The sequence below is a fragment of the Pipistrellus hanaki genome (assembly GCF_964339955.1).
Source record: "Pipistrellus hanaki genome assembly, chromosome: 18".
NCBI classification, from domain to species: Eukaryota; Metazoa; Chordata; class Mammalia; order Chiroptera; family Vespertilionidae; genus Pipistrellus; species Pipistrellus hanaki.
The window spans coordinates 25,113,998-25,136,556 of record NC_140520.1 but is presented as its reverse complement, the minus strand read 5'-3'; the positions used below and the strand labels follow the sequence as shown (position 1 = coordinate 25,136,556).

Sequence of the window (22,559 nt, the reverse complement as noted above, 5' to 3'; positions counted from 1 at the left end):
ACCTAATCACCATCAAAGTATGTGTTGACGAGGCCAAGGTGATCAAAGAAGCAAGGAGAGATGATGATGGGTCCTTTACAAGATGGCTACCCCCAAAAGGCACTTGTGTGTGACAGCCGAGCACACCAGCCAAACAGAGGCATCCCTGGGGGACCCACAGCCAGGAGGCCTGAGGGGAGTGAGCAGGCATTACCCCTGCCCTCCCTATAAACAGCCCCAACAACTCATGGACGTCAACCGACACATACTCATTACAGTATCACAAACCTGTCCGATATCTATGGTTGCATTTAAGAGTCCATGTTAGTGAAAGAGCCAGACGGGCACAGGTTACAAGAGTCAGTCCAGTAGTCCTAGACCCTCTCAGGTCAACCACAATCACGTTCTGCCAGTCAGTGACCCAGCGGGCTAAGCTCCGCATCTCATTCCCTATGGTACTTGGAATACGTGCTGTAATGAAACACCACAGTCTGGGCAGTGGATGAACAGCATAAACGTACTGCTTACAGTTCTGGTGGCTGGAAGCCCAAGAGCAGGGTTCCAACACGGGTGAGGACCCTTTTCTGGGTCGCAGACTTCTGGTTATGCCCTCACAGAGCAGATGGGGCCGGGGAGTTCTGCGGGGCTAGGGTCTCTTTTATAAAAGCACTCATCCCATTCCCAAGGGCTCCACCCTCAAGCCCTCATCACCTCCCAAATCTCTCTCTCTCACACGCACGCACGCACGCACGCACGCACGCACACACCCCCTTCCTAATACCCTCACCCCTGGGGATTAGGATCTCAACATCTGAATTTGGGGTGGGGCACATTCAGACCACAGCATTATATAAGTGACTCTACAGGTAGGCCAACTTACAGGCCAGGAAGAAAAGAAAAAAATGGAAAAGAAATGAGACAGTCCAGGGAGTAGACCAGGTAACACTATCTGATTTGGGGCAACACTGGACAAGGTCCCATATTTGGGACCATCCACCCCAGACCTAAAAGTCACACACACATACATGTTACACCCTTGCTTCAACTCCCCCAACATACAGAAATCAGTGAGGTGAGCCAAAACCGGTTTGGCTCAGTGGATAGAGCGTCGGCCTGCGGACTGAAGGGTCCCAGGTTCGATTCCGGTCAAGGGCATGTACCCTGGTTGTGGGCACATCCCAGTGGGGGGGGGGGGGGTTCTGATCAAGAGGCAGCTGCAAGAGGCAGCTGATCGATGACTCTCTCTCATCGATGTTTCTAGCTCTCTATCCCTCTCTCTTCCGCTCTGTAAAAAATCAATAAAATATATTTAATAAAAAAAATCAGTGAAGTGAAACACACCACAGGGATAAGCACCTCTTTTGTCTTTAAACTATTAGCAGTTCAAGAAACATTTACAATGCACATGACAACCTTTGAGAAGAGCTCAGTAGTAACCTTTTTACAAATTCATCCTAGATATGTAACAACTGGGTATGAACAAGCATCGTCTTTATTGCCTGCATTCCAGAAGCTCCTGTTCCGAACTTACTTGCTTTCCTCTATGTTCACAGAAAGCATCCTCATTCTCACTTACTTGGAGCCTCAGAATCCAGTTTTCCCCAACTTCATAAACAATGGGTCCTCGTGGTCCAAAAAATAATTAAAATCTACGAAGACTTATACAAAATGACGTTTAAATTGAGATAAGAAACCGCTTCAGGAGCAAAAACCCAAAGACGTTCCTGGCAAATGGATCCAAATTCATAACTCCTCAACACTAAGAGGAGTCTTCACAGTCACACTGTGAACACTCTAGACACACCTCTTAAACATTCTGCCATCGGCAACTGCTGTTCAGATAAACTCTGGTTCACACACTGACGTCTGCTTCATGCACTGACTTGCTTCTCGCACAGTTGGACTTGCTTCCCACTGAGCTGTAATATTTCTTACAAGCTCTTACCAGTCTGTTTCACAAAACACAGAGTGGATTTCTCAGTTCCGAGGATTTTTGGCATTCCTTCGCTAAATGAGGTGGGAGGCATTTGCACTCCGATGGTACTTGCAAAATCCAACTGTTATTCCCAAAGGCCAGCACCACTTCCCCTGCCAACACACACACACACACACACACACACACACACACACACACACACACCACTCCACCCCATTCTGCCTACAGGCCTGAAGATTTCTCTTATCTCCCTCGCAAGTGTTTTTGCCTTCACTGTGAAGTCTCAAAGCCTCACATGAGGAAACAAAACCAGGGATCCTTATGGGAATGTCTAGATTCCACTCTTTCTAAGCAGAGGCCAAAGACAACCGTAGCAGCAGGCAACATGACAGTTTGTAAAGTAAGCCCACGAGAGGATACAGTTGGTAATAAAAAGTTTTAGTTTACGGTTGCAGGGGGGAAACTGTAGGAAAGACTGGTTCTTAAGTTTCAGTTGATCTTTTCTGCTATATAAACCATATGGCCATAGGTGAATCTGAAAACCATGAAATTAAAGCCATTAAATGTTAGGCAAGAGGACAATAAATAAATCCCCTTTCCTAAGGCTTGAACACATGCAACAAAATTCAGCAATCTGAATGGGTTCAGTCACTTATCCAGGTCTATAGTAAAAATTTAGGATTTCATTCAGATAAAAACTACAAAACCTCAAGTCAAGCTTTATTTTACTTTTTTTCATTGTTTTTTGTCTTAGAGTCTGGATAACAATCTATTTAGGAAACAGCATACTGAGAAAAATAGGGGGCCAAAGAAACAAAGAAAGGGTAAAAACGAATCATTTTATAATGATTTTCGGAAACAACAAAAGAAAATTGTTTTATTCACTAATAGACAAACAACAATATAATTTGTTCTGATAGTTTTCATTTTAGAATACCATCATTACTAATGGCGAAAATTAAGCTGCAAACAATGATGAAACTAACAAAACGAGAGTGGTAAAACCCGGCGCCAGGAGGATATGCGGTAGGCTGTATACTTAAATATTAATGACGGTACTATAAACCAACAGTCTTTCGGGAGAGCAATCTGGCCATCTGTAATAAGATCCACCAGCAATTCATGCCCTCTGACCCAGAAAGCCAACTTTGGAAACCGTATCCCCAGAAATACTCTCCAAGTAAATACATGTAATTTGCTCAACAACGTTGAGAGCAATGCTATTTATACGTGTTAAAATCAGAAGCAATCCAACTACCACAGCAGAAGGGAAGAGTTAAGTCAGTGATGGCATCAAAGGTGGGATTATCCCAACCCTTCCTGTCATACAACCCATCCATGTCCCTGAGACTGGCCTGGGAATCCTATGGGGTGAGTGTAGGTCTCCAACTCGGTGATTTTTGGCTTGGCCAGGTAATGGACTTTGACCAGTGAGATGTGACCAGACAGCATGCTTGCCACCTTCATGAAGCAGCTTTAAATGAGATTCATGCTTCTCACCACATTCCTGCCATCAGCCATCAGAACATCAAGACCCAGGTAGGGCTGCCCTTTAACCTGGATTCCCAAATGAGAAGCCATGTGAGCTAAACTGAGTCCAATCAAGCCACTAAGAATGACAGCCCATCCACAAAAGTATATGACATAGACAAAAAAAAATAAATGTTTATTGTTGTAAGCTACTAAGATATGGAAACTTTTTGTGTTATCAAAGCAAAAACTAATACAACAGTTATCAAAATACAGCAAGTAATAGAGTAGCTGATATAAGAAAACGCATAGTGAAAAAGTATCAATAGCATAATGGGCAGATAGCAATGACATCCTATATAATAAAAGCTTAATATGCTAAGTGTCCATTTGACTGGTCGGCCATTCAACCAATCAAAGCATAATATGCTAATATATATGCTAAGGCTGCTCAACCACTTGCTATGATGTGCACTGAGCACCACGGGGCAGGCACTCTGACAGGCAGGTTAGCTTGCTGCTGGGGTCCTGCCAATCAGGATTGAGTGAGATGGGCCAGACAAGTCCTAGAATCCTCCCGCAGCCCCTCCCCAGCTGGCCAACCTTCCCCGTCTCTCACTTGGCCTGGCCTGCACCCACATGCAATCTGGGACTCCTCAGGGGATGTCGGAGAGCCAGTTTTGTCTTGATCCCACAGGCCAAGCCGAGAGACTGCACTAGTGTACAAATTCATGCACCAGGCCACTAATATATATAAAATGAGGTAAGCAATTAACTTAGAATGATGTAATAATTTATAATTACTTATTTTTTGCCAATGAAGTATTTACTCATATATTTCTTTAATTCCAACTAAAATACTACCTTTTTATAAATGTTTCAATAATTCTATACATATCATATTCATAACTGAAATAATTCTACCCAATACTCTTTATTTGGCTCTAAATGATGTAAGGGTTAGCAAACACTTACGCCAAAAGTGAACCTAGTTCAAGTGTCGGTATTCAGCTTCTGAATGTATGAATCTATGGCTCATCAATCCTCTTGGCAGACTACAAGGAACTGTAAAAAGAACAAAAGCCATAGTTATTTGCTGTAATAATTGACTTCCTAGTCACAAAGCAAGATCTGACAGGGTATAGCTGCCTGAAAATGAAGTTGTGTGACTTCTGAATTTATCTTTATGACTTATGCTTAAAATTCTATGATACAAGATATGATAAAAATATTCATCTGAATAAACTATCTCACTCATGGAAATTTATCCTAAAATAAAATCAACAATTATTAATGGGGAGATTATCATTATCATCTATGGGATAATAAGAAATGCAAAGGTATGTACTTTCAATAATAAAAAAATAACAAAGGGATTTATACAATATCAATTATATGCAAATATACTAAATATACTAAAATATTATTATTAAGACAATAAGTACTAAAAACATGCACATATGTTAAGTATATGAAGCTACAATTATGAAAATGTCTACATACAAAGATTTAAAAATATGGACAAAAATGTAAACTGCTAGAAACAGATTTGTAGGTCGACTTTTACCAATTTTATTAAAGTACTGTTGAGTATTCTGAGGGGAGAGAATGACCTAATGCTTGAATTAACAAAATCTGAACTTGCCATGAAATACATCAAGGTCTCTGCCAAAAAGCAACCTGTGCCCTGGCCGGTGTTGCTCAGTGGTTGCACTGGCCCAAGCACAGAAGGATCACAGGTTCAATTCCAGTCAAGGGCACGTACCTGGGTTGCAGGTTTGTTCCCCCAGCGATGGTCAGGGCACTTGCAGGAGGCAACCAATCGATGTGACTATCTCCCATCAATGTTTTTCTCTCTCTTCTTCCTCCCCTTCCACTCTCTGAAGTCAACGGGAAAAAATACCTTCAGGTGAAGATTAAAAAAAAATAAAAAAATTCACAGACCAAAGATCCTCAGACGAGGATTAACAACAACAAAAACAGCAACCTGAAGTGCACTTAAAGTCTCTAAAATCAATGTCTGATAAATATCTAAGTTAAGCAATTTAGGATTAGTAAATGAAGAATATCAAGTATAATCACACTTTATTTTTCTTTTCTCATATACAGTCGACGTTCTTTTAAATTAAACTTATTGGGGATAACATTGGTTAACAATAACATATGTTTCAAGTGTCCAGTTCTGTAACACATCATCTATGTAACTGCAACTTCATCATCTTTTGGTAATTTGAGATCATTCTTAGGAACATCAACGATTGTCCTGTACCAGTATTCCCTAATTCAATGACGGTATGCGCAGGAATACACACCCTGCACAGACACCGAATGAATGCAAGGACTGCTGGTGAGTGGGCCCAGCTCTGCTTTCCCTTTCACCTCCGAGAGGCAGTGATGCCCAGACCTGACTCTCGGCTCCATCGCTGATGTGGGTTTGCATGCCAATGGTGTTACACAGTAAACGAGTATTTACGAGTTGTAGGATCTCACGCCTGCCACGGCCTTCCTAAGCCTTCATTTTCTCATCTATAAAACAATCCTACAGAAGTGCTTACTTCACAGGGTTGTTGCAAGGATCAGAAAGCTAATCCACTTAAAGTGCTTGACAAAGTACTTGCCCATGGGAAGTGGTGGGTACATGCCCGCTAATATTAGTCTCTCGCTGCTGGTCATTTAAGGTGTCATCATCAGGCTTGCTTCTCACCATCACCAATAACACTCTCTAACCGCCTCTCTATCCTGTACCCCCATCCCGTGAGGCACCGCTCGGCGGCCAGAGCTCCCAGGAATAGTTGGATAACCATCTATAATAGTGTTGTCCTTGCCCTAACTGATTTGGCTCAGTGGATAGAGCGTCAGCCTGCGGACTGAGGGGTCCCGGGTTCGATTCCGGTCAAGGGCATGTACCTTGGTTGTGGGCACATCTCCAGGGTGGGGTGTGCAGGAGGCAGCTGATCGATGTTTCTAACTTTCTATCCCTTTCCCTTCCTTTCTGTAAAAAAATCAATAAAATAAAATAAAATAAAATAAAATAAAGAACTTGAGCTCAACATAAATATTGGGGTCAGTACTCAAAATAAATATACTTAATACAGACCATCGGATTCCACTTCCTCCATTTACTGCCTGCCAGACTTCAGTGAATAACCCGTTTCACATTTATATTTCTCAAGAATAAAGCTATCGATAAAAATGGCATCGCTTTCCTAAGACTGCTGTGCCTATACACCGTTGTGGAGGGAAAAAGGTTTCCAGACCCGAAGCTCTGCTGAGTCAAAGGTCAGAAATGGGAGTGGGGAAAATGGTGAAGGAAACACTGAGCCGGTCCGCCTGGGAAAACAGAGAGGCTGGGGGAAAACTGTCTGTGCTGCCGTCGCCATGCCTTTGTCCGATGCCCAGTTACCCAAAACAACGTCCACAGTGGCCGCTGTTAAGAACATCGTTGCAATGCCCTGTCTGAAGCCCTCCGTGATTTATACCTCCTTGCCCTGCCTGCTCTTGCCTTGGCAGTCTTACAAGTGAGGGGAAAGGAGGGCTGATGGCCAGATCTTGGAGAATCAAGGTTTTTCCGTCCTGTATGTATTAACCACAGCGTCTGACCTCAATAAGACGGGCTACTGAATATAGCTGGGTCTTTCTTTGAAGGATGAAGTTTCTGTAGTGCCTCAAATTTAATCTGGGCATTATTCTTCACTGTATTATGAATACACTAGAGGCCCGGTGCACGACATTCACGCACTGGGGCAGAGGGTAGGGAGGAGTCCCTCAGCCCAGCATGCGCCCTCTTGCAGTCTGGGAGCCCTCATGGGGTGTTTGACTGAGGGCTTAGGCCTGCTCCCCGCACTCAGACAACCCCGAGGGCTCCCGGACTGTGAGAGGGAGCAGGCCGGGCTCAGGGAACCCCTCCTCAGATGCACAAATTTCATGCACTGGGCCTCTAGTCTATTATAAAGGGGGTTGGGGGGAGAAAGAAGGGAGGAGGAAGGAGAGAAGAAGGAAGGAAGGAAGAAAGGAAGGAAGCGATTCCCTTAAATAACTTAGTATCGCTTCCTATTCACGGGGAAAGCTAAAACACCTAGAGGCATTCACAGGCTGAAGGGACGTGCAATACACACTTGTACCTAACCTGGTGCTGGGAGACGAAGCCTCGTTTTGAAAGCCACCGACACAGCTGCTCAGCAGAAGCACGGCACAAATCGTCCTTTCTAGCCTTTATTTTTAGATGCCTCTTAAGTAAACAGTAATTTTCCAGAGAATATCATTAACACGGGTAGGTGTCATTTCATCATTTCGGAGTTTTCATTCTTTTCACGTCAGTCACACTTTTCCCCCAACCCCCAATAAACCTCATAATTATATAATATCCCATAACAAATTCTTTGACTTTAGAATAAAAGAATCTCTGCGCCCTTTTTAACACGAACAGATTTTTTTTTTTAAAGCACCATCTCCCAGAATGTTAAGTTAGTATAACCCACGCATTTAAACACAGGGACTGTGACAGCCAGCCCGGTTTGTCAAATGACAATTCGGAGACTTGTGTGTGTGTCTAAAAAAAATTAAAAAAATAAGTAAAAAGTGCGTGCCTTCATCATCTACGGCACATTTTACAACATGCATTACGAAAAATACACTCCACACAGACCACACAGACCACCGGATCCCAGCGGCAGAAGCAAACGCTGTCTGCTGGAGTCTTGAAGGAAACCTAGTAACTGCTGGCTTGAGCTGCTACCACTGAGCTTGGTAACAGACGAGTACCCCCTTCCTAAGCCTAAAACAGCAGGACCCCCCCCCCTTCACCACGGTTATTATATCTGGAGGGGGAGGCGTCTGCCACACGAATAAACTGTGCTGCCGCTCAGCTCCACGGACGTTCGGCCTCTCCATCCGGGAGCAAGCAGTGCTGAGGGCAGAAGCCACCCTTCCACGCCCAGGTCCACGTCCCCACCTGGGCTCACACAGCCCGGACAGCGCTCCAGAAACCACCACACCGTGTCTCCATGGTGGTGGCATGGGGAAGGAGGGCTAAATAACAAAACAACCCTCCTCCCCACCTCCCCACCCCCCCACCAGTGCCAAACCATCGCCAAAGCCATACGTTAAACCGGAAAGGTGGAAGAAATCATTTCTGAAACCAATCATGGGTTTGGATTAGAAAAATCCATCTGGTAAATCCACTCCGTGTACAGTCTACATTTCAGATATTGAGACATTCCCTTCCATGTGAGTTGACGTTTTGTTGGACACACCTTAACAAAATTGCCTGAGCCCGGCTGGTGTGGCTCAATGGTTGAACCTCAGGAACCAAGAGTCACAGTTCCATTCCCGGTCAGGGCACATGCCCAGATGGCAGTCTCCATCTTAAGTAGGGGGGTGTTTCTATCTCTCCATCCCTCTCCCTTCCTCTCTCTAAAAATCAATATACATATATATATATATATATATGTATGTGTGTGTGTATATATATATATATATATATATATATTTTTTTTTTTTTTTTTTTTTTTTTTTTTTTAATGACTTGAGCCCTAGCCAGATAGCTCAGTTGGTTAGAGCATCATCCCCATACACCAAGATCGCCGATTTGATCCCTGGTCTGTGCACATATAAGAATCAGCCAATGAATGCATAAATAAGTGAAACAACAAATCTCTCTCTCTCTCCTCCCCTCCACCTCATCAATCAATACATATTTTTAAATATATTTTATTGATTTTTTACAGAGAGGAAGGGAGAGAGAGAGCTAGAAACGTCGGTGAGAGAGAAACATCGACCAGCTGCTTCTTGCACACCCCCAACCGGGGATGTGCCCGCAACCAATGTACATGCCCCTGACCGGAATCGAACCTGGGATCTTTCAGTCCACAGACCGACGCTCTACCACTAAGCCAAACCAGTTTCGGCATTCAATCAATACATATTTTTAAATCACTTAAATTAAAAACAAATTAATTAAAAACAAATTAATCTTACATTTACTACTCAACAATCCCCACTTATTGAGCACCTACCTGGCAGCAGGTGCCAAGAACTCAAAGGCAAATAAATCATAAAACACATCCCGGAAGCGCTTACAACTTCAGGGAGACAGGTGGACACACAATCCTAAGGCAATGTGAAGTGTATCTTGGTAAAGAATGCAAAGTACCAACACAAAGACGGATCGGGTGGCAACGACTGCTCCCTGATGACAAAAAGAAAGGTCAGACAACAATACCCAAGAAGACATAAAAATCACACTAGATAATTCAGGAACAAAAGAGGAGATTATGTGAGCAGACGTGAAAGAGAACTCCAGGGAAAAGGGACAGTAACAACAGCCTGCGTCAGAACCACAGGTTTCAGCCGTGGGAGATGCATGGAGCAGGGGGACAGGGAGCCGGCAGAGACCAGCCGAGGGCAGGAGAGGGGTTGGTGGGAGCAGGGGCTGTGCGTGCAGAGCCCTGACTGCTCCGCTGGGCGGTGTGCGTTTAACCGCCGGCAATGGGGTGTGTTCCGAAAATGAAAGCGTTTCCACCCTGGAGAGACTTAGGGGGGAATATCGTACACACGCGTGTCCCCACCACCCAGCTCAGGAGATAAAGTACCGCATCTCCGTCTTTCCCTCCTCCACGCCTCCCCTCTGTGCCTGGTGTTTATCTATCTGGCATTTCCTTACAGCTTTTACTACAGACATATGCATCTCTGAATGACATAAAGGAGCTCAGGGGCTGAGTGTCCACCTAGGAACCAGGAGGTTGCGGTGAGATTCCCAGTCAGGGCACATGCCCAGGTTTCAGGCTGGATCCCCAGTAGGGGGCAGATATTGAGATATTGGCAGGAGGCAGCCGATCAATGATTCTCTCATTACTGGCATTTCTAACTCTCCCTCTCCTTTCCTCTCTCTTGGGGAAAAAAAAAAAAAAAAATCAAACTTCCTCAAAAAAAAAACACAGTAATAATAACATAAAGTGGCAGTACAGATTTCAAACAGGAGACTGTTTAAAACAAGGCTCTGTAGTGTACAGGGGTGGTCTGGTGTCTGCGCAGGCAGCCCTGGGACAGGAGAGAGCAGTGGGGTAGGTGACAGAACAGATAAAAGATGCTGAGATAGCTGGCTTCCCTGAAGGACTGTCAAGGAAGAAAAGTCCGCCTCGGAGGCGTTCCTGGGGCCCGGAGGAGACAGGCTGGAATGGACAGCTTCAGGGGACCCGCAGCAGAAAAGGAACGCGGTCTAGGGAGGGAGACGGGTGGCAGCTCCAGGTGGCTGATAGGCTGGTCGGCCAGGACACCGAGCACAGAGGGTGAAATGCCAAGGGCACCGTGGCAGAAGGGCCTGACCGTGGAGAGAGGTCAGGGACGGCACCCAACGGGAGAGCTGGCCTTGCAGCGGGCCTCCGGGCGGCTCTGCAGGGCAATGCTGAGTGTCAGGATCCCCAGGCGAGGAGAGGGCACACGCAGAGGTGGGACAGGACCGGGTCTGTTCAGGAAACAGCTGCAGCGTGACGGAGCCTGGGGGATCGTGGGACATAAATCTGCACAGAACCTTACCGACCGAGTTGAAGGGTGGATCATGGGCACACGTGATTCACACCCAATTCACGGTCACGGCCAGGAAATCCACTCGATGGCCCTCTACTGGAGAACTACAAAAATGGGGAGGGCCCACCTTGAAATTCAGGGGATAACATGAATGATCATTGATGATCAATCCGTGCTGCTTGTTATGGTTCTAGATGGGGAAGAGCAGGTTGGCAAGTCTGCGGGGACAGTGTCATGAAGGGTGTCTGTCTGTCTCTCTCTCTCTCATTTAAACACTGGTCACTCAGAATTCAAAGACTGAATATTTCTGCAATAAAACAATTCTGTTCCATGCCTCAACTCCAAATGTCCCTCCTTATAAATTCTTCTATGGTCGTCATACTCCCTAGATCTGCAAGCTTTCCCAGGTTTGAAAAGTAGGGGAAGTATCCAAGTAAAGCAAAACAACATGAAGAATCAGAGTACCAGCTTAGGGATGCAGCTCATCTCCTCAAGGGAATATGTGTACAATGAATAAGATGTGTACAGTAAATAGCAATGCCATCTGTTTACATTTTAAAAAATCAATATAGTCATGACCATGATGTCATTTCCAGAGAGCACTGCACCTCCTATAATACAGAATCCATAAGAAATTCCAAACCAGGCTGGGCTCTAGACCCTCAGGACAGCGTTTCAGAAATGCATTCCTCCACTGATCTATAAACACTTTTAAAAATTAACTCCTTTCACCCTCTGCAAGAGAGTGACAATCATAGTACTTTCTTGGCAGGGTTGTTGAGTGATTTAATAAAATCATTTAACGTGCTGGGAACACTGGGATAGAGTGAGCAGCAGTGACCTTAAGACACGGCTACTGCAAACCAACCTCCATCCGTCTAGGGTGGCGATTCCGATTCTGAACCAAGTGAAACACGGCTGCTGTAGAGACACTTACAACTTACTTACCAAAGGAGACAGGGAGGCAAGCATATAACAGGGAAAGAGAAAACTTACCAACATAGGTAAGTGCAAGGTGCTATGAGACTCTAACGAAAGGAATGCTAACTGGTGGTCAGAAGGTGGACCTTTGGCGGAATGGCCAGCAAGGGGGAGAGGGGAGTCAGGTTGGGAAGGTAGGTAACCAAGGAGAGGGTGAATTAAGCACCAAAAAGTATTAATGAGGAGAGGGGAGTGGGAGGAGGGAGAGAGGGAAGCAGATAAGAATGGGAAGGTAGTCTTTTTACTTTATCATACAGGTAAAAAGAAGTAAACAAGGAATCTAAATAACATAAAAAACAGATTTGTGGTGGTTTTTTTTTAATAACTCTTTGAAAAAGTAGATAAAGACTATACCAAACACTGCCTTTGAAACTCTTGAACCATCCCAAGAGGCGGGGGGGGGGGGGGGGGGGGGGGGGGCAAATTAAAGGTATTTTAGAGACAAAAACTCAAAGGACCTAAGTGTTTGTTAGTGGTGTCTGAGGGTGGAGGTTGGGGGGGAGTGAGGGGGGGTTGCAAGGAAAGAGTGACAGGAAGAGAATTCCAAAGGCCTGGCTTCAGCAGCTAATTCAACAGACGGCAGAGTCCTGACGAATACAGAAGCAGCAGCTTCTGTAGCAAGAAACTCGTGAGTTCATGTAAGTGGCATAGCCAGATGGATGGAAGTTACCAGATAAACCAAACTGTCTGGAGCCAGGTCTGGATTGGAGATGACAGCCAAGCCGTTCCATCAAAATGGAAACCTCTAATTCAGGATCTCATGGGCTTGGGTAGGCACACGCATACGTACTCATTATGTGACTCCGGGCCCCTCCAGAGCCCTAACACAACCAGGAACAGAACTGGTCGCACCAATGCCGTGAAAACTTAAGTGACTACCTACCAAGCCTGGGGACAGGGGTGGGTTCCTCAGCTCCGGGATTCTCCACGTGCGGCTGGTCAAGGACCAGGGGTACTAGCACCACTGAGCCCCAAATTCTCGGGCCCCACCCGAGACCTGGGCTGAATCAGAAGCTGGCGTGGGTGTGGGGAGCGGCCCTCTGAGCTTTAGTAAGACTTCCAGGTGATTCCAATGCGCACTGGCCTTTGAGGTCCGTTGCCTTAGCTAAGGCCCCGACTACTCCAGGGGAATGGAGTGTGAAAGAAAGAACTTCCAGAAGGTGACATTTCCAAAGACTTGAGGAAATGAAGTGTTAGTCAAGGATAGGTTGTGTGCAAAAGGAAGCATTAGGAACTTCCGCTAATTTTTTTTTAAATATATTTTATTGATTTTTTACAGAGAGGAAGGGAGAGAGAGAGAGAGCTAGAAACGTCAATGAGAGAGAAACATTGACCAGCTGCCTCTTGCACACCCCCTACGGGGGATGTGCCCGCAACCAATGTACATGCCCTTCACCGGAATCGAACCTGAGACCTTTCAGTCCGCAGACCGACGCTCTATCCACTGAGCCAAACCTGCTTCGGCAACTTCTGCTAATTTTTAACAATGAGTGATTTTTCCCCATGGAGCGCTAACAAAAAAACAAAACTTGGGAGGCAAATTAGGTCCAATGGCCCACCCAGTAAAACTTGAGAATTTATTTTGCCAAAACAGGTTTGGCTCAGTGGATAGAGCGTCAGTCTGCAGACGGAAAGGTCCCGGGTTCGATTCGATTCTGGTCAAGGGCATGTACACTGGCTGCGGGCACACCCCCTGTGGGGGGTGTGCAGGAGGCAGCTGGTCGATGTTTCTCTCTCATCGATGTTTCTGGCTCTCTGGCTCTCTCTCTTCCTCTCTGTAAAAAATCAATAAAATATATATTTTTTTTAAAAAAAAAAAACCTTCCGAGTTTAGGAGTATAATTCACTACTGAAATCTCAAACATCACCGACGTGAAGAGGATATTCTGCTTCTGAGAGGATGCCATGGGACCCTCTCTCCTTTTCTCCCAGACACCTCCCCGTTGACCAGCATCAAGCATGTATGGGGTGGCTGCCTACCGTTATAGGATATGCCATAGGCCTCTGGGTCAAGCCAATTATAAGCCTAATTAAGTCCCCTAAGGAACTACGCTAAATCGGCCACGTATCAAATTTTACACACAAGGTTGACCTAAGAATGGCCACACTATGTTTTTTTTGTTTTGTTTCCGATAGCAAGGACCACGTAGCAAGCCAAACAAAAGCTTGACGGGAGGAGAGCAGGACAAAAGACCAAGCCAAGGAATATAGAACCCACAGGAAAAAGGGAAAGGAAATTAAAACAATGTTCCTATGCCATTTATAATCCGACTCAGGCGCATAACCACCCCTATGCCACAGAAAGGCACTGAGAGTCCCCGTTACCTTTTATCTTCAGCGACGGGAACTCTTATCCATAAGTATGGCGTCACATCCTTTCATTCACAAATTATAAATAATTCGGAGGTTATTTATTGTCCTAATCAGCATGCCTGCAATGTATGGCAAAGGCATGGCTGGTCTGGGCAGCGTGGTCTTCCTCTCCCTTCCCATTGTGGAAATCCCAGCCAGCTCTGCTCTTTACCTGGGCTTTCCCCACCCTCCCCATCTGTCCCCTCCCACCCCCATCCTCCTGGCCTGCAAGCAAACTACGCGCAGGTTACCCGGTTCTAGGCTATGACAATCCACTCTGCTTCAAGGACACATGCTACACACCTGCCCTGCTGATGTGTTCCGAGCTGTTCTTTCTTCTAACCTTCCCTCCTCCTGGGAGGGATGATATGAAGATCAAGGAGCTAATGTTTGTCAAATACTTGAGGCTTCTCAGATGAAAGGCGACATTAAAGCTCAAGCAACCTGAGGCGGGCATTCCCGGAGAGGCGCTGAAGTTGACTGTCTTTGTGCTTCAAAGAAGGAAATCAGGTTGCAAAGACATTCCTTTGGGAAGTTTTTTGCCTTCTTGCTAAAGGCGGGCTTACTTATTTATCGGAACATTCTTTCATTCACCGGATTTCAACATCAGAAATACCAGGATGCTGCCTAGCCAGTGTGGCTCAGTGGTTGAGCATTATCGACCTATATGAGTCAGGAGGTCAGGGCACATGGGTGGGTTGGGGGCTGGATCCCCTGTAGGGGGCGTGCAAGAGGCAAATGATCAATGATTCTCTTTCATCATTGATGTTTCTCTCTCTCTCTCTCTCTCTCTCTCTCTCTCTCTCTCTCTCTCTCCCTTCCCCTCTAAAATAAATTTTAAAAATATTTTTAAAACAATGTCAGGTCCCTTAAACTAGTCCTGGACCCTGTTGTAGTAATTAGCACACAGAAAAAAAGGACCTTTTTCTCAGCCCTTCTCCAAGGGGCTCTCCTCCTTCCTCACGCTTCCCTACTGCCTGGTCTTGCAAATGTCAACCTCCTCTCTCAGGAGGGGCTGCGTGGCAGCTGCCAGCTAACACATTTGCGTTGAGCCAACAGACCAAAAAAAAAAAAAAAAGAAGTCAAAGACAAAGCTTTATGTGTATGTTGGCACGCATGTGAGTTCGGGCTGCTGGGGGAAAAAGTGACACAAAGAGCGCATTCATGGCCACATGGAACTCCTGGAACATATAAATAGCCATCCTCGACCCAACACCTACTCTGGGTGAGGCACCATGTGAGGAGGGGGCCCTATAGCATTACACCGAACTCCCCACCGAGATTCTGCCAAGCTAGACACCGCTGGCCCCATCATGTAGAAGAAGAGATGGAGATTGAATTTGAGATTCCGAACAGGCTGCAAAGACCTTCCAACATCACACAATTGAAAAGATGGTAGGGCTAGAACGAAGGCCTGGCTATATTCCTACTCCTGGCTTCCTGACCCTGCACACGGACGGCCGGGAAAGCTGCAAAACTGGCCGCCACCCCCCTGGGCCGTGCCATAAGCCCTCCATGGGGCTCAGACACGGGAAAGGTAAACTAAGTCATGAGGAGGGATCACGGTCTTCCTTTAGACATTTTCTTAACCTCCTTTTTTTTTTTTTTTACCAAAACGTGTTTGTCTTCCCGTGTTCTCCTTAATCAGTGCAAGCAGCAATAACTTAATGGGCTAATTAAGTAGCTCATCTTATCTCTTTTCCCCTGTCTTATCTCTAACAAAGTGCCTAGCGCTGTTCCGAGGCTTAGAGTGAGTTCAGAAAAAATGCTGAAACCGGTTTGGCTCAGTGGATGGGGAGCATTGGCCTGAGGACTGAAGGGTCCCTGGTTCGATTCCGGTCAAGGGCATGTACCTTGGTTTCAGGCACATACCCAGTGGGGGTTGTGCGGGAGGCAGCTGATCGATGTTTCTCTCTCATCAATGTTTCTAACTCTCTATCCCTCTCCCTTCCTCCCTATAAAAAATCGATAAAATATATATATTTTTAAAACACACACACAGGCTTGATGACTATGTAAAGAAGTTCAAATGCAGGCTAGGAGAGGAACAAGGACAAGAATGTAAAACCCGGGTTGGCTACAATGGTCAATCAAAGGGCTTATGTTTGCTTCCCATTTTAAGAAAAAACAAAAACCTAAGCGCTTAATAAGGCTAGAAAGCACTAGGGAAAAAATCGCCATACTTCTTGACCCCTCTCCCCCCCCTCTCCCCCCCTGCCATTCAGGACAGTAAGAACTCACCTAAAAAAAATTCTGAATTTTCTCTGAATTCTTTAAAATTCTTCCCCATTGAAAAAAGACTAACTGTTCTTCCCACCACAGCTGCCCATGCCACACAGTGTGCGCAAACCCGAATAACTGCGGTGTCACTAAAAGCTGTGTTTGAGCCAGCAGGAGAAACTGGGAAGGTGCCTGGGGGTTTAGCAAGAGAGAGCTGCTCTCTGGCCATCCCCCTCCTGCAGGCCCTCTACCTTCGGGAGAGCCGCTCCTGAGATAAGGGGGGGTGAGTGGAGGGCACTTGGATAAACACCCCCAAGTGTCAGGGTGCTCTTCCCGCTCCCATGTGCCGGCCTGAGGTCACGGGCAGCTGGCCCTCTGCCACCTCCGCGGGGACGCGGCCACGAGGAGTAATAAATACTACACCGCCCGCCACGCCAGCCCGGTGAAGAGGCCCCTGGAAAGGCAAACCACGCGGAGAATGCGCTGCTCTGGCAGGACCTTTTCCAGGCGGGAGCGCGCTGCTGAGTCCAGGGCCGTCAAGGCCACCACCGCCCGCCCGCGGTGTTGACAAAGTTTCAGGGGAGGGAAAAGTGGTCCTCACCACCGTGCTGGAGCAGTGATGACTTTTTAAAGGAGAGCATAGGCTAACAAACACAGAGACGCATACGTAAGCGCCCCCTGCACAGCAGGGCCGGCATTCAGATCTGGGGAAAGAGCACCGTGCTGGTCAGGGCCCAGGCACGAAGGCCATGCATTTTATTATTATTATTATTATTATTATTATTGGCACACACATTTAACCCCATCACCAAAAGATAGGTAACTTTCATCCTAGAGTCTCTACCGCTGCAGCATGATCACCTGTGGCAGTCGAACTGCTCTTAAAAAGAGAATCGATACCATTTTTTTTAATATATATATATATATTTAATATATTTTATTGACTTTTTAGAGAGAGGACTAGAGAGTTAGAAACATCGATGAGAGAGAATCATCGATCAGCTGACTCTTGCACACCCCCTACTGCGGACGCACCGGCAACCAAGGTACATGCTCTTGACCAGAATCGTACCCAGGACCTTTCAGTCCGCAGGCCGACGCTCTATCCACTGAGCCAAACCGGTCTCGGCTGGATACCATTCTTAATGACACCCCCTTCCCCCCCCCTCCCCCGCTCCATGGGCCAATTAGCACCAATTAAAATTTAGAGGGTCTCACCACCGCTGCTCCCCTCCCCGGAGAAACAGCCTCAGGCATGCAGGTGTGTCCAAAAGGCCAAAAGGAGGCTGTGAGATATCTGACTCCCAGAAGTAGGTAACATGCTACCAGTTTAATTTCTGATACATCAAAAAAAAAAATGTCCATGCAACACTTGGCTGTAAGCCCCCTCCGGCCTCTGGACAGGTATGACCTCTTTGCACATGTTTTTTCGATGGCTATCCCTTCGCACCCATTTCCTCCAGGTGAGTGAGCCAACCTCACCCCCAGGACTCCTCAAGCTTTCCCTGGCAATGCTCGCAACCCTGCGATTGCTCACTGGCCTGGGGGCTGCCTCCAGGGGCTGCACTGAGATCTCCTTACAGCATCTTTGGGTCCCTGGTTCCTAGCACAGAGCAGGAGTTCAATGCTAGGTGTGTTGAATAAATGAATGAATGAACCGATGTATTTTAAGAAATTCGCACATGGGTGGAAACCCTGTAACCCATACATGCAGCCTGCACTCTAGAGATTCCTCACCTTCCTGAAGAGCCCGCCACAGCCAGCCAGTTCCTGAAAACCCCACAATCCCCTTCAAGTGTAGGAGGGCTGGGGGTGAAGGTAGGGGGCAAAGCTACCTCTCTACTCCTTCAAAAAGGTGGGGGGAAAAACCCAAGTACAAAGTATTCAAAACCCAGAGGTAGGAGTCACGCCAGGGAGAGAGTGCATTACCACCACCATCCTCAGAAGTTAATTCACACACGGAGGTTTGAAAGTTTGAGGCGGAGACCCATTCTGAAATTATGTGGTCACCGGTTTCCCCTAGGAGCCGGCCTGACCACCCAAGCAGGGGTCCAGGGAGCCTAGGAGTTGGGTGGCATGGCGGGGCCTAGTGGGATGGCAGGGAGACTCCTCTCCCTCACCAGAAGATCCTGTCCTCCTAGGGGGCAGAGGAGGGTAGGTAGGGAGGACGCCTGTCCGTCTCCGCTGAAGCGATAGCCATGTCCTTGTCTTCCATCCTCCTGTCCCCAGCCCCTGGGCATCGCCAGCTGCCCTTTCGAGGCCCAGTCTCATGCCCCCCGCCCTCAAAAAAAAAAAAAGCAGGAGAGTATGAGGAGGACGGGGGCTTGTGTGGGTTTAGCCACAAGCTCTCCTCCAGACGGCTCTCACCTTCCTTCCCCCTTCACTCCCCAGACAAGCCGTGCGCCTCGCAGCGCACGGCTCCCCCCGCAACAGCCAACTCCCGCGGCCCGGGCCCCCCCGCGCCCCCGCAGCCTCGTCCGCGCCCGGAGCCGCCGCCGATCCCAAGTCAACGCTTTGCCAGCCTTTGCCCAAGTCCACCGCCGGGCGCCCCCAACCTCGGGCCCGACTCCCGCGCCCCAGACGGCGCTTACCTGCGCTTACATGGCCCGGCCGGAGCCCCGGAGTCCCGCGCGGAGAGGCTGTCCCTCCACGGCCGCGGCGGAGCCCCAATTCCCCCGGGAATGGGTTCCAGGGGCAGGCGGAGGAGGGGCGGAGGGAAGGATCCGGAGGAGAGGAGGCGAAAGGGGAGGGAAGAGGGTTCCGCCGCGATCCGGGCGCCCGAGTGCGCGCAGGGGCGCACGGAGCCCGAGCCCCGGAGAGCCCCCGAAGCCCGGGGCGTCCCGCCCGCGGGAGGGGGGGATCGGGGCGAAGCCAGCAGGCCGGGGAGGATGGGGAAGGACCGCCAGAGGCCACTCAGTGTCCGCGGCTCCCCGAGGACCAGAGCCGGGAGAGCTGGCAGCAGCAGGGCGAGCCGGAGCGCAGCAACCTGCCCCGTGCCAGCAGCGCCCGCCCGCCCGCGAGGGAAAAGTTGGGCAGAACTTTGAAGGGCCGGAGAGCCCGAGTGGCAGGAAACGCGAGCCGCCGGGAGAGGAGAGGAGGGAGGAAGGGGCCGTGCGAGTGGGAGGGGACGGAGCAGGCGCCGGCGGCCGCGGTTCGCCCACCCCTGGGCCGGCTCGGCGGCGCTGGGGGCCGGGAGGGAGGCGGAGGGAGGCGGAGGGAGCGCGGGGCGGCGCGCGGCCGGGCGGGAGGAATGCGGCCGGGAGGGCGGGCGGGCGCGCGCAGGGGGACGGGCGCGGCGGGGCGGGAGGGCGGGCGCGCGCAGGGGGCGGGCGCGCGCGGCGGGCGCGGGAGCGGAGCGCGGCGCCCGGGAGCGGAGGCGCGCGGTCCCCGGGGACGTCACGGCGCTGGAATCCCAGGAATGCCGGGCGGCCCGGGCGCCTTCCGCAGGCCCCGGAGCGGGCGCGCACTTTTAACGTGGCAGGTTGGGGGGGAATGAGGGGCAATGTTTGTCAAGGTGGGGACGGGATTAAACTCTCTGGAGGGAGAGTCGCAGGGGGTGGCGAAGGAAGAGCCATCACAGCCGACCCCGCCTCGCGGGAAAACGGGAAGATCTCACCGAGACCTCGGGAAACCGCAGGGGCAGGACCGCGGCGGCGACTTGGCCGATCGGGCCTGGAGGCAGCACAGTCCGTCCTACAGCGGGAAGCCCTCCGAGCAGGACGTGCCCCTGCAGCCCCTGCACTGGGGGCGCAGATCGGGAGATAAAGGATAGGTGCCTTCACCGAGTTCTCTCTCCAGGACACCCGGCACCTGGGGGCACTGGACCTGCTGTCTGAATCCACCCACCTCATCCCGCACACACTCCCCTCTCCTGGAATCGCAAAAGCCGTTTCTTCGCGCCAGGAGTTGGATAGGTCGTTTTTTTCCCCGGTTCTTTCCAAGCCACAAACTCGCCCCACCCTGCCAGGGGAGGCAACTTCCTGAGCACTTTCGGAGGTGGGGTTAATGGCCCGCAGCCGGTTGGATGGGAAAAGCATGGAGCCAGGAGAGGAACCCAGGGCGGTAGGCCTGGCCCTGCTGGTGACCGATTGGATGACTGAGGAGTATTCCAGCCTAAGAAAGCCTGGGTTACTGTCGCCGTAGGATGTATTGCCTACGTTTCTGTGGTCCTTTGCATTAACTTGAAACATGCCTTAGGGATCAACCAGGACTCAAAGCCCAGTCCTTGCAACCTTTCTTAGATTGAAAAGGGTCCTTGAAGTCATTGTCACAAGATACTGTTCCGGATTACTTCACTGTCCCACAGTCACAAAAACTCTGGGCCTCTTGAGGAAGAGTATGGAGAAACCAAAAAGCAAGACCTATTATACCCATCATGTGTAAGTGTGTAGGCGACTGTCTTTTCTGAGCATTTGACAATTTCCAGAATTCTAGGAAGCAGAGAAGACACCAAAAGGGAGGGAAAAGGGGAAGGGTGAAGAGAAAGAAAATCCGTTTCTCAAACTTCCAAGGAAACAGCCGGATAGCTTCAATGTGGACTTGCTGGGTTTCCCAAGAAAATTAGGGAGTGCCTTACTGTGTGGTCCAGGAAGTGTGGGAAGCACTTTGCACCCCACTGTCATTATCCCCATTTCCTAGATAAGGAAAGTGAGGCAAGAGTAGCTCTGTATCTCACCCAGGGTCACACAGCAGTCACATCTGATAGTGGAGCCTCGTCTGGTCTGGCCCAAAAATGCAAGCTACTTATCTCTTCAACGTTTGAGCAAAACAGAATGAAGGTTAAAAGATACGGAAATACCTGCGGGCTTCCCAGGTAAAACCCAAGCGCCTGCTCTTCCCCTGAGACAGAAATGCCCCTTGGGGTCTCAGAGGAAAGGAAGTGGCATCTGTATGTTGTGTTAAAATCGCTATGATACCTAACACCCAGCACAGCAGCTAAGACAAGTGTGGTGAAGAAGGAGCAAAGGATGTGCTTGGAGACAGGCTTCCTTTTTTTAAATAGGAAGTCCAGCTTGAAGTGACAAAAAGCCTTTTCATTCTCTGGGTAAGTATGTAAGAGGGAGTCACAGGCTTCTTTCAGAAAGGAGGGGAAAAAAAAAAAGCAACCCTCATCTCAGTGTGCAGCAGAGTGAATGGGAGTTTGGCTGAGGGGATAGATCCCAAATATATCACTCCGGATTTACTTGATAGCTTTGTCAGAACCTGTGGATTCAAATAACTCCCAGAGTATCTCAACTTCCTGCAAGCCTTATTTAAACTACAAATGCAGGCAGAATCTCCTGGGCCTCCATGATTCCCCCTACCTCAGTGTGTTCCTCCTGTCAATCTATTAATGTTACACCTTCAAAACGTCAAAAACACTGAAAGCAACACAAACCAAGCTCCCCAATCAGAGCACTCTGGAGAGGAAGGAAAACTGATGATCTCTAGGGATCTACGCATTGTTAAAGTCTTATGTACGTAATTATGATTGTTTTGTTGGTTTTGACCCTCCGTCTAATTCCAGTTCCTAAGTGGATATTTGGCAGTGATAGAGGGAAAGAAAAGGGGAGCTTTTTCAAGATATCCATCCTCTCTGTACCCGCTGCTCCCATAGCTTATTCAGCATATTCCCTGGGTCTAAGGAAGAGACTTGGACAGGTGTGTACTTGTGTGTATTTATAATATTTTAGGCAGTATTGAGATATAATTCACATGTAATAAAAAGCCCAAATCTGGTGTCCCTATAATTGATGGTTTTTCATATGGATACATCCATCACCCAGATAAGGATAAAGAAAATCCACCACAGAAATGTCCCTTTTGTGACATCTTAGAAAGTATTACCTCTCCAGGTTGACTTCCACCACCGAAAAGGAGTTCTGCTAGTTCTCAAACATCATTTAACTGGAATTATATTGTGTGTGTACATGTCACAATTTGCTTCTTCATTCCCCTATTGATATATTGGGCAGGTATATTTTGAAACATCTCCCAAGTTTTCCAATTCAGAACCACTGACATAGCAAAAATATAATAAGATAAGCCTAGATTATTCTACACCTACAAAAATTATTAAGTGACAGGCAAGGAAAGAAGAGAAGATTTTAGAACAAAT

General features: G+C 48.2%; 1 protein-coding gene across 2 annotated transcripts in view; it reads right to left on the bottom strand.

Moving 5' to 3' along the window:
- PTPN14 (protein tyrosine phosphatase non-receptor type 14) overlaps window positions 1-19,691 on the bottom strand; it is a 142,903-nt gene extending 123,212 nt beyond the window's left edge. Inside the window, exons 1-2 of one of the 2 annotated variants that reach the window (XM_084865526.1) lie at window positions 19,054-19,691; window positions 4,361-4,450 (exon numbers count right to left, since the gene is read on the bottom strand). The gene's annotated coding sequence lies outside the window, so the exon portion shown is untranslated. The remainder of the gene's footprint in view (window positions 1-4,360; window positions 4,451-19,053) is intronic. The other variant, XM_084865527.1, reaches the window with a different exon arrangement.
- Between the last annotated feature and the right edge of the window lie 2,868 nt (window positions 19,692-22,559).